Raw genomic sequence first — 13,163 nt, forward strand, 5'->3', positions numbered from 1 at the left:
AAAGAGACAACACCTGGGAACCGTGTCTGCCTAGGAGCTGAGAACCTTCTAAACAGCTCTGTTTAGAGTTGTGTGTGTAATGACAATCTGTATGTCACTGCAAACTGCTGTTTATTCCCCTTTAGGCAACTGTATTTCTACCTTTCTTAAATGCTTCAATAGTTCTAAAACAATTTATATGTTTGTGACCCTAGTAATTGTGTGATTTCCACTTCTAGTCTGAAAAGTCTAAAACAGGCATATCTTTCTAAAAAGGTATATAATGGAAAAAGGTGTGTAAAATAAAAACTGTAAAATCTAATACATTGCTCCTGTTTATGAGATGAGGGAAAGGCTTTGGCAATTGTTTTTTGGTTTGGGGAAAGGCAGTTAATTTCTAATCTTTCTTTTAAAATTCGAATTATTTTGTAACCTATAAGCAAGCATACATTCAATGATGAAAAGGTATAATGGTGACATATTGGTGTCTGTATTTTGAGGCTTGTTTAAATAAATAAAATCTTTAAGTATATGTTTAACCATAAAATGGATCATATCACACAGGGTTTCGGGGGTTTAATTTTCAATTTAATTATGATGGTAAAATGCACGTAACATGAAATTTACCATGTTAATCATGTTTTTAGGTGTACAGTTTGTTGATATTAAATACATTTTAATGTTGTGCAACCATTATGACCATCAAGCTCCATAACTCTTTTTATCTTATAATGCAGAAACCCCGTTCATACTCATTAAACAATAATTCCCCATTTCTCCCTCTTCCCAGACCATGACAACCACCATTCTGCTTTCACTTTCTGTGATTTTGACTACCCTAAGTCTCTAGGTACCTCATATAAATGGAAACCATGCACTATTTCACTTAGCATAATGTCATCAAGGTTCATTTCTTTTGTAGCATATGTTAGAATGTTCTTCCCTTTTAAGGCAAAATAAAATTCCTTTGTGTATATATGTATGTATGTGTATGTTGTGTTGGCCTTTATTTTATTTTATATATTTTAAAGCCTACATCACCCAGGATTCCAGTCAGTCTCCCATCCAAATATTAACCAGGCCCAACCCTGCTTAGCTTCCGAGATCAGACGAGATCGGCCATGTTCAGGGTGGTATGGCTGTAGACTGTACTTTCTTTTTAAGGCAAATAGTATAATATTCCTTTGTGTATGTATGTATATATGTATGCATATGTTGTTTGTGTATATTTATGTGTATGTGTGTATATGTGTGTATGTGTATATATGTTTATGTATATGTAAGTTCATATATATATATATATATGTTCTAAGTTTTTGCTATCGTGAATAATCCTGAGATGAAAATGGCTTCACAAATATCCCTTTCAGAGTCTGTTTTCAATTTCTTTGTTATGTGCCCAGAAATGTAATTGCTGGACATTATGGTAATACTATTTTTAATTTTTTGAGAAATTTTCATACTGTTTTTCACAGCAGCTACAGCATTTTCCATCCCCATCAAGAGTGCACATACTCTACAACACTTTTTATGTTTTTATTTTTCTATAGCAGTCATCTTTGTAAAATGGTACCTCATTTTAGTTTTGACTTGTATTTTCCAAACTATTGTTGATATTGAGCATCTTTTCATGTGTTTATTGGCCATTTGTATATCTTTGACAGGGAAACATCTATTTAATTCCTTTGCCCATTTTTGAATCCAGTTATTTTTGTTGTTGTTGAGTTTTAAAGTTCTCTATATTAATTCCTTATCAGATATATGTTTTGCGAATATTTTTTTTTTATTCTGTGGGTTGCCTTTTTATTCTATGGTAGTATGGTTGGATATACAAAATATTTTAATGTTCATAAGTCCAATTTACTAATTTTTCCTTTCGTTGCCTGTGCCTTTGGTTTCATATCCAAGAAATCATTGCCAAATCCAATGCCGTTAAGCTTTTGCCCTATTTTGTCTTCTCAGAGTTTTGGAGTTTTAGGCCTTAGATTTAGATTTGATCTGTTTTGAGTTAATTTTTGTGTGCGATGTAGTTAAGTGTCCAACTGCAGTTCTTTTCTGTATGGATATTCAGTTCTACCAGCAATATTTGTTGAAAAACCTGTCTTCCCCATTGGCAATTTCTATTGAATGGCTTTGGCACCCTTGTCAAAAATCCTCTTACCGTATATGTAAATGTTTATTTCTGAGCTATCTATTCTATTCCATTTGTTTCTATGTCTCTCTTCATGTAAGACCATGTTGTTTTGATTACTGTAGCATTGCAATGAGTTTTAAAATTAGGAAGTGTGCGTCTCCCAGATTGGTTCTTCTTTTTCAAGATTTCACATGGTTTTAGGATGGTCTTTTTTGTTCTTGAAAAAAATCATCCTCTGAAAATTTCCAGCCCCCAATATATTCCAGAGTTTCAAAATAGTTACATCAGACAAATTCTGGCAATGCAATTGTTGCCTAGGTAGTGAGGCAGATTCTTGGTGCTTCCTACTTCAGAGTCTTCCAGGAATCCTTTTACCTTATAGTTGTATCATTTACTTATTCAATAACTTTTTATTAAGCTCAGATAGACAGATATAAGAAGTGTTTTGAGTGCTAAAATTGCAATGATCAAAAAGCTGAAAATACTTTCTCAAATAGAGCTTATATTGGAAGGAAACAGAAAAGAAGCAAGTGAATTATTTAGTTGGAAGGATAGGGTAGGAATTTTAGGGACAGAATTTTTTGTTTTGTTTTTGAGACACGAGACAGAGTCTTGCTCCATCACCCAGGCTGGAGTGCACTGATGCCATCTTGGCTCACTCCAACCTCTACCTCCTGTATTCAAGCCTCCCAAGTAGCTGATATTTACAGGCAAGTGCCTCCAGGCTCAGCTAATTTTTTGTATTCTTGGTAGAAACCAGGTTTCACCATGTTGGCCACACTAGTCTTGTACTCCTAACCTCAAGTCCTCCCCCTACCTCAGCCTCCCAAAGTGCTAGGATTACAGGCATAAGCCACTGGCCTGGCTCAGAATTCCTTTTTATGTTGAGTGCTAAGATTCAATCTCATTTTTCAAAAATATTAAGGAAGTGAGATATTGCAAATACGTTTTCTCACATTTTGTTTGTCTTTATATTGCACTTATTGTGTTTGTTAAAAGTTGTTAAAGTTGGCTGCAGTGAGCTGTGATCACACCACTGCATTCCAACTTGGGAGGTGACAGAGCAAGACCCTGTCTCAAAAAATTTTTTTAAAAAGTCATTAAATTTAAAACAGATTTATTTTATAAAATATGCCTGCGTTTACCTTTATGATTTCTGCTGTTGGCATTATATTTAAGAATTTCTCTTTGTTTTTTCTACCAAATGGTTATGTGTGCTTCCCCACATGACTTAAAGCAACTGTTAGAAAAAGGAATATGTATTATACACTAAATACTGTGATATAATTTTCATCTTTTCAGGGACTTATTTATTAAGCTGCTTCTCTATTAGAGTGTCAGTAGTACTTGGTTTTAATTATTGTATTTTGTTATATGTCTGTGCCATTGTGTACAATTATTTAAAATATATCTGAATATAATTTGCTAGTATTTTTGTTGGGACATTTGCATCTATTTTCATAAATGACATGGTATGCTAACTTTATTATACTTGGCATTGGAAAAAATGCTAGATAGGTAGAATTACTTGGGGAGTTTTTCTTCCCTGAAATACTTTAAATATTGCAAGAGTTTTCTGTTCCTTAAGTTTTAAAATAACTCACCTGCTAGCAGTCTGATCTGTGTGGTGGGTAGTTTTGTGAATACTGTTTCTAGAATCTTTCATAATTAGTAGAACACTGTCTTGTTATCCCCTTTCCATTTTGGATAAATTATCATTTCTGATATAATAGAATATTTTAACAATATTTTCTAATTTATTAGCACATATTATATGTAGCATTAAATGTTCATGGAGAGTTACGTATTTATAGAATAATTTGAAAGAAAAATGTACAAAACTGATCACAAAAATCTATATAGAGGATGGTAACTATGAAGTAAAGAAGTAAGCATTGGACAAGGTAAGGCTCCTAGGTGTCAAGAGTCAGGATTTTCTGCTTCAACAGATTACCAACTTTGGTTTTCTTGTGTGTAAAATAAGGTTAATAACAGGGCCTGACTTGTAAAGTTATTACAATGGTTTAATAGAGGTTAAGTGCTTAGAAGGCTATCTGTGGCTCATGATGGATATGATGATGATGATGATGGTGGTGATGGTGGTGGTACAACAAATCCAGTGCTGTAACACAACGCTTGGTACACCATTCTGATTTTAGAAAAATTATTGGTGAATGAACTGTTGTTTTTCTTATTTTATTTATTTATTTATTTATTTATTTATTTATTTATACTTTTTTGGGATAATACTTATCAAAAAGACTTTAGTCTTTGAGCTGTAACTTTCTGGCATATTGGTGTATTGTGTTGGTTAAAAGAAAGATTTTTCTAATCAGATAGACTGGGAATTGGATCCTGGATGAAACATTTATTTGCCTTGATACCTTTTAATGGCTATATACATAGCCTATTTCCTCATTCCTAAAGTGTGAATAAAGCAATAGCAACCTAATAGAGCTGTTGTAGAGCTTGATGTGAAATATGTTTCTATTATGTTTCTGGCTTTAAATTATTGCATTTTGAGAGCACTTGATTGTAGCAGAATATCAATTAATGTCCCCTAAATCACCAGGTGGTCTTTGCCTTCTTTGTACTCTTTCCACCTAGATGTGTTCACTTTCCACTCTGAAGACAGACTATAAGTTGAGTCTTGATTTATCACTTATAACAGAAACTTATAAAATATCTTGGGTTGTTTTTATTTCGCATTTTGATTTAGAGGTGTTAATTGTAAATATGGCATAAAAAGAAGATTTTTTTAAAGGTGGAACTCCGGGTGTTAAAATGAAAAATAATTGAAATATATTCTTGTTTTAGAGCTAAGTTTCTATGCAACGGAACTAGATTCTAAAATGAAGGTGGCCATGAGCATGACAGTTTTTTTATAATCTGTTAGTTCATGACTGATTGTTTCTGTGGTCAGTACAAAGTACTCAGAAAACTCTTTACTATGTCCTGCATTTTAGTGGTTCAAATTTATTTAAATATCATAGATTCCTCAAAAATGAATAAAAAATAAGTGCATGTTGCACTTAAAATTTTAATATACAATAATTGTTTTCAATTAAAATAATTTATTTTTGCTACCTCTTCTGCTCAAAACAAGCAAACAACAACAGCCATCTAAAACCCAAAACTTTCCATTAAGAGAAGACATTTAAGTTAAATATAAGTGATAAATATGCAAATGTGTTTTAAGGATTGGTGTAACACTCTATGATTTTCCAAAGAACAGACAGAAAGTACATATGGAATGAGTCAAGTGGTTTGGATGAATTAAAAAAAAAATATTAAAGGTTCAGGGTAGAAAATTGATAGGCCAGTTTGTAACAATTTGTATCTATTTCCACAGTAACAACATTTATTACTAAAAATTAGCCTGTTGCAAGATTCCATATGAAATTTACATAGGTAAAACTCATGAGATTTATCATGAGTTGTATATATAATATATATATTATCATGAGTTGTATATCATTGTATATATGCTGTATATTAGTATAAATATAACTCTTGAGATTTATCATGAGTTGTATATATACTATGTATTATCATGAGTTGTATATCATTGTATATATACTGTATATTAATTATTTTTAAATAAATTCATAACTTAAAACATTCTTTAGGGTACAATGTAAATGTGTCCATAAAGGAACAATTGTAATGTGCAGATTCAGGATTATCTTCTCATTTTAAGGTCAGCTGATTAGGAATTTTAACTGTGTCTGCTAAATCCGTTTTTCTATGTAACATGACATATTTAATGGACATAACATCAAAAGATGAAGATCATGGTGATTTGAAAGCTACCAACTGCAATTATTTATATACACAATCTCATGTAGGTATAGGTTTGTATAACTCTTCATCTGTAGTATATCTGTGTAACAATTTCCAAAGCAGTATGAATCAGTTTGGCTATCAAAAGACAATTCTTACTTCATATGGAACCAAAAGAGAACCTGTATAGACAAGATAATCCTAAGCAAAAAGAACAAAGCTAGAGGCATCATGCTACCTGACTTCAAACTATACTACAAGACTACAGTAATCAAAACAGCATGGTACTGGTACCAAAACATAGATAAGTCCAGTGGAACAGAACAGAGGCCTCGGAGGCAATGCCACACATCTACAACCATCTGATCTTTGACAAACCTGACAAAAACAAGCAATGGGGAAAGGACTCCCTGTTAATAAATGGTATTGGGAAAACTGACTAGCCATGTGCAGAAAGCTGAAACTGGATCCCTTCCTGACACCTTACACTAAAATTAACTCCAGATGGATTAAAGACTTAAACATAAGACCTAACACCATAAAAACCCTAGAAGATAACCTAGGGAATACCATTCAGGACATAGGCATAGGCAAGGACTTCATGAATAAAACACCAAAAGCATTGGCAAAAAAAGCCAAAATAGACAAAGGGGATCTAATTAAACTCCAGAGCTTCTGTACAGCAAAAGAAACAAGAATTAGAGTGAACTGGCAACCAACAGAATGGGAAAAAAATTTTGCAATCTACTCATCTGATAAAGGGCTAATATCCAGAATCTACAAAGAACTAAAACAGATTTACAAGAAAAAAATAAACCCATTCGAAAGTGGGCTAAAGACATGAACAGACACTTTTCAAAAGAAGACATATATAAGGCCAACAAAAACATGAAAAAATGCTCATCATCACTGGTCTTTAGAGAAATGCAAATCATAACCACATTGAGATACCATCTCAAACCAGTTAGAATGGCAATCATTAAAAAATCTGGAGACAACAGATGCTGGAGAGGATGTGGAGAAATAGGAACAGTTTTACACTTTTGGTGGGAGTGTAAATTAGTTCAACCACTGTGGAAGACAGTGTGGCGATTCCTCAAGGACCTAGAAATAGAAATTCCATATGACCCAGCAATCTCATTACTGGGCATATAGCCAAAGGATTATAAATCTTTCTATTATAAAGACACATAAACATATATGTTCATTGTGGCACTGTTTACAATAGCAAAGACCTGGAACCAACCCAAATGCCCATGGAAAATAGACTGCACAAGGAGAATGTGGCACACATACACCATGGAATACTATGCAGCCATAAAAAATGATGAGTTTGTGTCCTCTGTAGGGACATGGATGAATCTGAAAACAATTATTCTCAGCAAAATTCCACAAGAACAGAAAATCAAACACTGCATGTTCTTACTCATAGGTGGGTGTTGAACAATGAGAACACATGGACACAGGGAGGGAAGCATCACACACTGGGGTCTGTTGGGGGGGATTAGGGGAGGGACAGTGGGGAGTAGGGAGGTTGGGGAGGGCTAACATGGGGAGAAATGCCAGATATAGGTGATTCGGGGATGGAGGCAGCAAACCACACTGCCATGTATGTAACTATGCAACAATCCGGCATGTTCTGCACATATACCCCAGAACTTAATGTGCAAATGTGTGTGTGTGTGTGTGTGTGTATATATATATATATATATATAGATACATAATAAAAAATAAAAATAAATTATCAATTGAGAAATCAAAAAAAAAAAAAAAAAAAGAAAGACAATTCTGTCTCTAATAGGTACTTGCCTTGTGACTGGGAAAATTCTTAACTCCAAGCTTCAATTCCCTTATTTGGCAAAAACAGAGACCATAGCCTCCACACTATTTGTCTTTTTGGCATATGTAATGATCAAAATAAAAATGAAGTGATATACAAGAAATAATTTCAGAACCTGAAAACTGCCTTACATTGTCTGTTTTGGTTTTAGCTTCAAAATTTTAATATGTCTTTTGTACCTTTATAGAATCAGGCGGAATTGGAAGTAGTGACAATTTCACTTTTTCTATAATCTTCCCTTGGTTGTGTTTGTATATTTTACTGTACATATTAAGATATCATGAAAACTTTTGATGACAATTATTTTGAAAATGAACAGAAACACACTAAGACGTTATGACAAATGAGATACATGTGTAGTCATTGATTTGTGAGAACCCAAGTGATGATCCAAATATGAACAGTGCTTATATATTAAAATAAGTATATTTATATCTGATGTCCCCAAATTTCCGTGATTTCTCCCATTTTTTTTCACCTCCAGTTGAGATCTAGAAGTTGCTGGCTTAGAAAATTATTTTTTGTTCATACAAATTTAAAAGTTAAGAAGTTAAATTAGTCACCATCATGAAAAATTTCTCACCTCTAAAAAAATAAGGAATCTTCTCTTTTGCTATGTTTCTGTGACCCAGAATTTCAACATTTTCTGGTTCCAATGCCAGTCCACAAAAACAAGTTTACCTCAAATTTCCTTTAATACAGTACCAGTTGCACTATTTAAAATATTTTAGCCAGTATTATAGAATTGTTTCTAGAGAAACATGTTTGATTTTGTTTCTAAAATGCTCAAGTTCAAAATAATATATGGACTATAACTCATTTTTGAATTAGCAATTTTTTGTTGTTGTGTTGTGGTTGAGATGGAGTCTTGCTCTGTCACCAGATTGGAGTGCAGTGACAGGATCTTAGCTTTCTGCAACCCTCACCTCCCCAGTTCAAGTGATTTTCCTGCTTCAGCCACCTTAGTAGCTGGGATTACAGGCAGGCAGCACCATGCCCAACTAATATTTGCATTTTCAGTAGAGAAAGAGTTTCACCATGTTGGCCAGGATGGTCTCCATGTCTTGACCTCATGACCTGCATGCCTTGGCCTGAATTAGCAATTTTTTTATTGTACCTCTCAATACAAGAATTTACTAAGATTCTAAAACCAAGATGCAATGACATTAATTTCCCCTCCGGGAACTGTAAGTATATATTTATATAAAAGTTACTAATACTTTATTATAAAGGAATATACTTAAATAAATTAGAATAAATACATTAAATTACCTCTTCAGTTAGTAATACAGTTTACACACTCATTGCTGTCAGAAAATAAATGCATTTGGAAGTCAAATTTACAAACAGAAAAGCAAAAACATAAACAAAATTGTTTCTAAAATAATTTCTGTCTGTTCTTTGAGAAGTGAAATAGATCACCTTAATGTTTTTTTTATTATTTCTAAGCAAGTTATTTATTTTGTTTTTCATTTTCCATAATTCAAGAGTATCTTTTGATATACTTAAAATGTTACTACTGATATCAGCTACATAGTAAACCAATCAAGGGTTGGAGGTTTCAGGTTTCTGATTTAACCTTAATTTGGAATGTTTTATAAATTATGTGAATTGATTTGGGGATAATACGAGGCATAAAGAACTCTTCCAGGGTGAGTTGTTTGTGCAGTCAATTACTATGCCAAAGCCTCAAATATAAGCACAAGCAATTGGAACATACAAACTTTAACAGGGACTTCTCAGGTTTGTTTATGTTGGCATATCGATGTGAAAATATGCATTTTAATATGCAATTTTAATATTTAATGTATCATAAAAATAATATTTAGGTCATTTGGAAATATTAGGAATATAAACCATCAGACCGTACTGTATAATAGGAGAACTTCATACTTATGCAATGTAGCATGAATCAGCCATTATATATGATTCAGAAAATCTTAGAAAGATATTTATAATGAGAAAGATAACAATTTAAAAATGTAAGCCTTATTCACATGGTTTAGTAGTTGCCTGACTCTCCTACAAAAGAAAATTAAAGCAAATTGAATAGATTAATCATTTGGTTGTACTCTAGGAATTTACACACTGTTCTTTCATGTGTTGGAGTAATAACAAAGGTGTGTAATAAAGCAAAAGATATTGTTGCATCTTTTAAATTTGCTATTCCAGAAATTAAAGTGGAAACCACTTTAGGAAACCTATTAATCTATGTTTATAATTAAAACTGGATTTCTTTGGCACTACTGCTCTTTTGGGAAGTTGGCTTTTATATATTCTACATTAAATTCATTTTATTATGTATCTATATACGCTTGTTATTGTACGGTATGTTGCTTAGGCTGTATCTATGAATACACATGCAGAAAACTCATGTGTAGTCAAACAGTATTTAGGACTTGCATTTTGGGTTTTTAGACTATTATGTTTAGATGATAAATTGGTTCTTTTATAAAATATAAATCATTCTCACATTGGTTATCTCTTTACTCATGCTTTACCTTGTTTTAAAACACAAATTAAGTTATAAAGGATAGAGATTGTTTAGCACTTTGGTATGCCTCACAATGCTTACAGAAGTATTTTGTATAGAGAGTATACTTGATAGATCAATTGAATTCCCAGAAAACTGTTTTATTAATATTTTTATAACACAGTAGATAATGGTATAAGAAAAACATCAAAATGTCAAATAATATTTATAAACTAAAATAAATATAATAAGAATATTAATCTTTCCAGAAAAATAAACAGATTTATAGCAATCTAGCCTATTAAAAGCTAAAATAATAGAATCTTTAAAACAATGGGCAATAGTTATTGGAATCCAAAACAATTAGAGTACCTATGATCACCATATTCTTTTTTGAAGTAAATGTTGCACTTTAATCATTTTGCATAAATAAGTGCCTCTTTTATTTATAAAGATATTGATAGTTATAGTTATTCCCAGCTTTTTGTAGAATAGTCAGGCTCACAGGGCAGCAAAACATTGTACAGCAAGACATTCATCTTGCTTTAGAAATCTGAGGGGTGTGTGTGTGTGTGTGTGTGTGTGTGTGTGTGTTGTGATGGCCTTATCCTAGAATGGTGGTATCATCAGAATCCTTTTGTTTAGACTGAATTCGTTTTGCTCACACTTGAAGCAAATCCAAACTAATGAGAGTTTCTTTTAAACAGGTAACGCAAGATTCATCACAACCATCACTTGTCTGTCTTTTTATTAACACTCACTTGCAGAATCAACTTAGGCAAGTGGATAAGTGACTTAGGAAGCAGGCAAGATATATGCTTATCTTATATTCAAATAATATAAAATATTCTTTGAATACATTATTTTTGGTCATTTTGTAAGATAATTAAACACTTGCTTGGATTATTGTAAATGATATTTGCATTCTTTTTGCTTGAAGGGCTATTACTAGCAACATATTTATGCCCACTCTCTCCTCAAACGGTTTGGATACATCACACATGATTAGAGGGGAATGAAATCAAAATTTCCTAAAGGACCACTTTTTGCCATGCCAGTCTGTGATAAGAGTTCTTGGATCTATACCAGATTCTACTTTGATATTTTCCCAGATCTCTTTTCCTTTCCATGGTTCTCTGGTTTCCATTTCGGTAATTACCATACTAGAGGTGGTAACCTACCTAAGTGATAGCATTACTTATTCCTTCTTTACTAATCTAATAGGAAATGATTGAAAAGGGCATTCAGTTTATCTACTCACTTTATATTAAGAGATGTTTTGGGGGCAGTGAATTTATTCCCAGGATTCAAACACCTTGGCCTTTAATTTGTCAAACCTCAGTATTTAAGTAAATGATCTATGTTCTGACTGAATTAATTGAACTCAGTGAAGGTGTACAAATAGGTTGTTTTTATGTTTTCTCACATATTTCTGTAAGGTCCGAACTGTTGGAAAGCAATTAAATTCTGAATTACTCAGTGACTGCTGCAATGCCTGTTCTTTGACCTCATAAAATCTCTCCTTTTTTTTTTCACTCTGTTAACTTTCTTCCCACCTTCTCCTTCTCTTCTATTTGACAAACACTTTACCCCTTTCTTCAGCCACTCTCCTTCAAATCTTCAGCTCTCTTTATCCACTGGCTTTGAGCTGCTCCCACTCAATAGTAGTTCCAGTGTGGAGGTTGTAGTTTAATCTTTAAGTCATAGAAACATGGTTTGGTCAGTGTACTGAGAACAGAATCGTATCTAGTTGTGAACTCCCAGGGATACATAATTCAAAAAGTATGATATCAGAATATAGATTTTTACATTCCATAATGGTAATTATAATCTTTAATGATATGAAAAGAGACATGAGAATTCTAGTGAACTCATTCAAAAACTTGGAAAAGAGGAGTTTAGTTGAGTGAATTGACTGCTGAATGTTAGGAACTAAAGTGTTCTGGCCAAAGTTGGTGTACACCTACCATAGGCTGGGCTGCAGTTCCTGTTCCCTCGGATAGTGTTTGGGCAGTGCCATGGTTCATCTCTCTACCTTTCAGATTTTGGTGCTTTAATTGCTGAATAATCCCTTTTCCTCATCCCGTTCATCCACCAAAGCGTTTTGAATTGCACATTCTTTCATTAGGTATAGTAATACATTCCCGTAGTTTCAAGTAAATTCTAGCTAGTCTAAAAGTCAATCTTTTCAGTCTTTTGAGATTTTACAATTTAACCATAGGATGGCAAAATTATTTTTCAATCTACAGGGTGTCAGGAATCTCTGCCCATGTAAGCCATTAGAGGACCAAAATGTTAAATTCTAAGTCTTGTTTTTGTTATTTATTTCAGAATAAAATTTCATGTTTTAAAAATATAATTTGTCCTTGTACATTTAATTTTAATAAAATGTTATAATAAATGATTTATCTAACTAAATACTTTTCTGACAAGATTTCAGGCAAAAATTGGGCACTAGAGATGGCATTTATTCAGATCCTTGCTGTGCCGAATATATCTGTTTTTGCATAATTTATGACAATGCTATAAAGGCAGATATGTGCGATAATGTTTTAATCAAATAAATGGTTCATTTATAACATTTCACTCCACATATTTAAACTAGCTTAGACTAAAAACACAAACTATAAAATGTTTATCTTAATTTGTGTGTGGGATGGAGCACCAATAACATTAATATATTAGTTTTTAAGAAACAAACCCAAATTCCCATAGTTACATGAGAGCTATCCTTAAAAGTACTTGCCAAGGGAGGCTTATTCTTTTTCCTCCCACAGGTGTGATCCCTTGGAGGAGTAGAGCGTTCTGGTTTTTAGTGATTTCATCCTGTTTTTGCTGGTTTCTTCCCATCTTTGTGGCTTTATCTACCTTTGATATTTGAAGTTGGTGACTTTCAGATGGGGTCTCTGAGTGGACATCCTTTCTGTTGATGCTGAAACTATTTCTTTCAGTTG

General features: G+C 32.9%; 1 protein-coding gene and 1 pseudogene across 2 annotated transcripts in view; one reads left to right on the forward strand and one right to left on the reverse strand.

Moving 5' to 3' along the window:
* EDIL3 (EGF like repeats and discoidin domains 3) overlaps nt 1-13,163 on the forward strand; it is a 439,880-nt gene that overhangs the window by 14,429 nt on the left and 412,288 nt on the right. The gene's annotated exons all lie outside the window — the stretch shown is intronic.
* LOC116554625 lies at nt 1,009-1,126 on the reverse strand (annotated as a pseudogene).

Source organism: Sapajus apella, unplaced genomic scaffold (genome assembly GCF_009761245.1).
Source record: "Sapajus apella isolate SASKATOON/1434 unplaced genomic scaffold, GSC_monkey_1.0 scaffold1, whole genome shotgun sequence".
Lineage (NCBI taxonomy): Eukaryota > Metazoa > Chordata > Mammalia > Primates > Cebidae > Sapajus > Sapajus apella.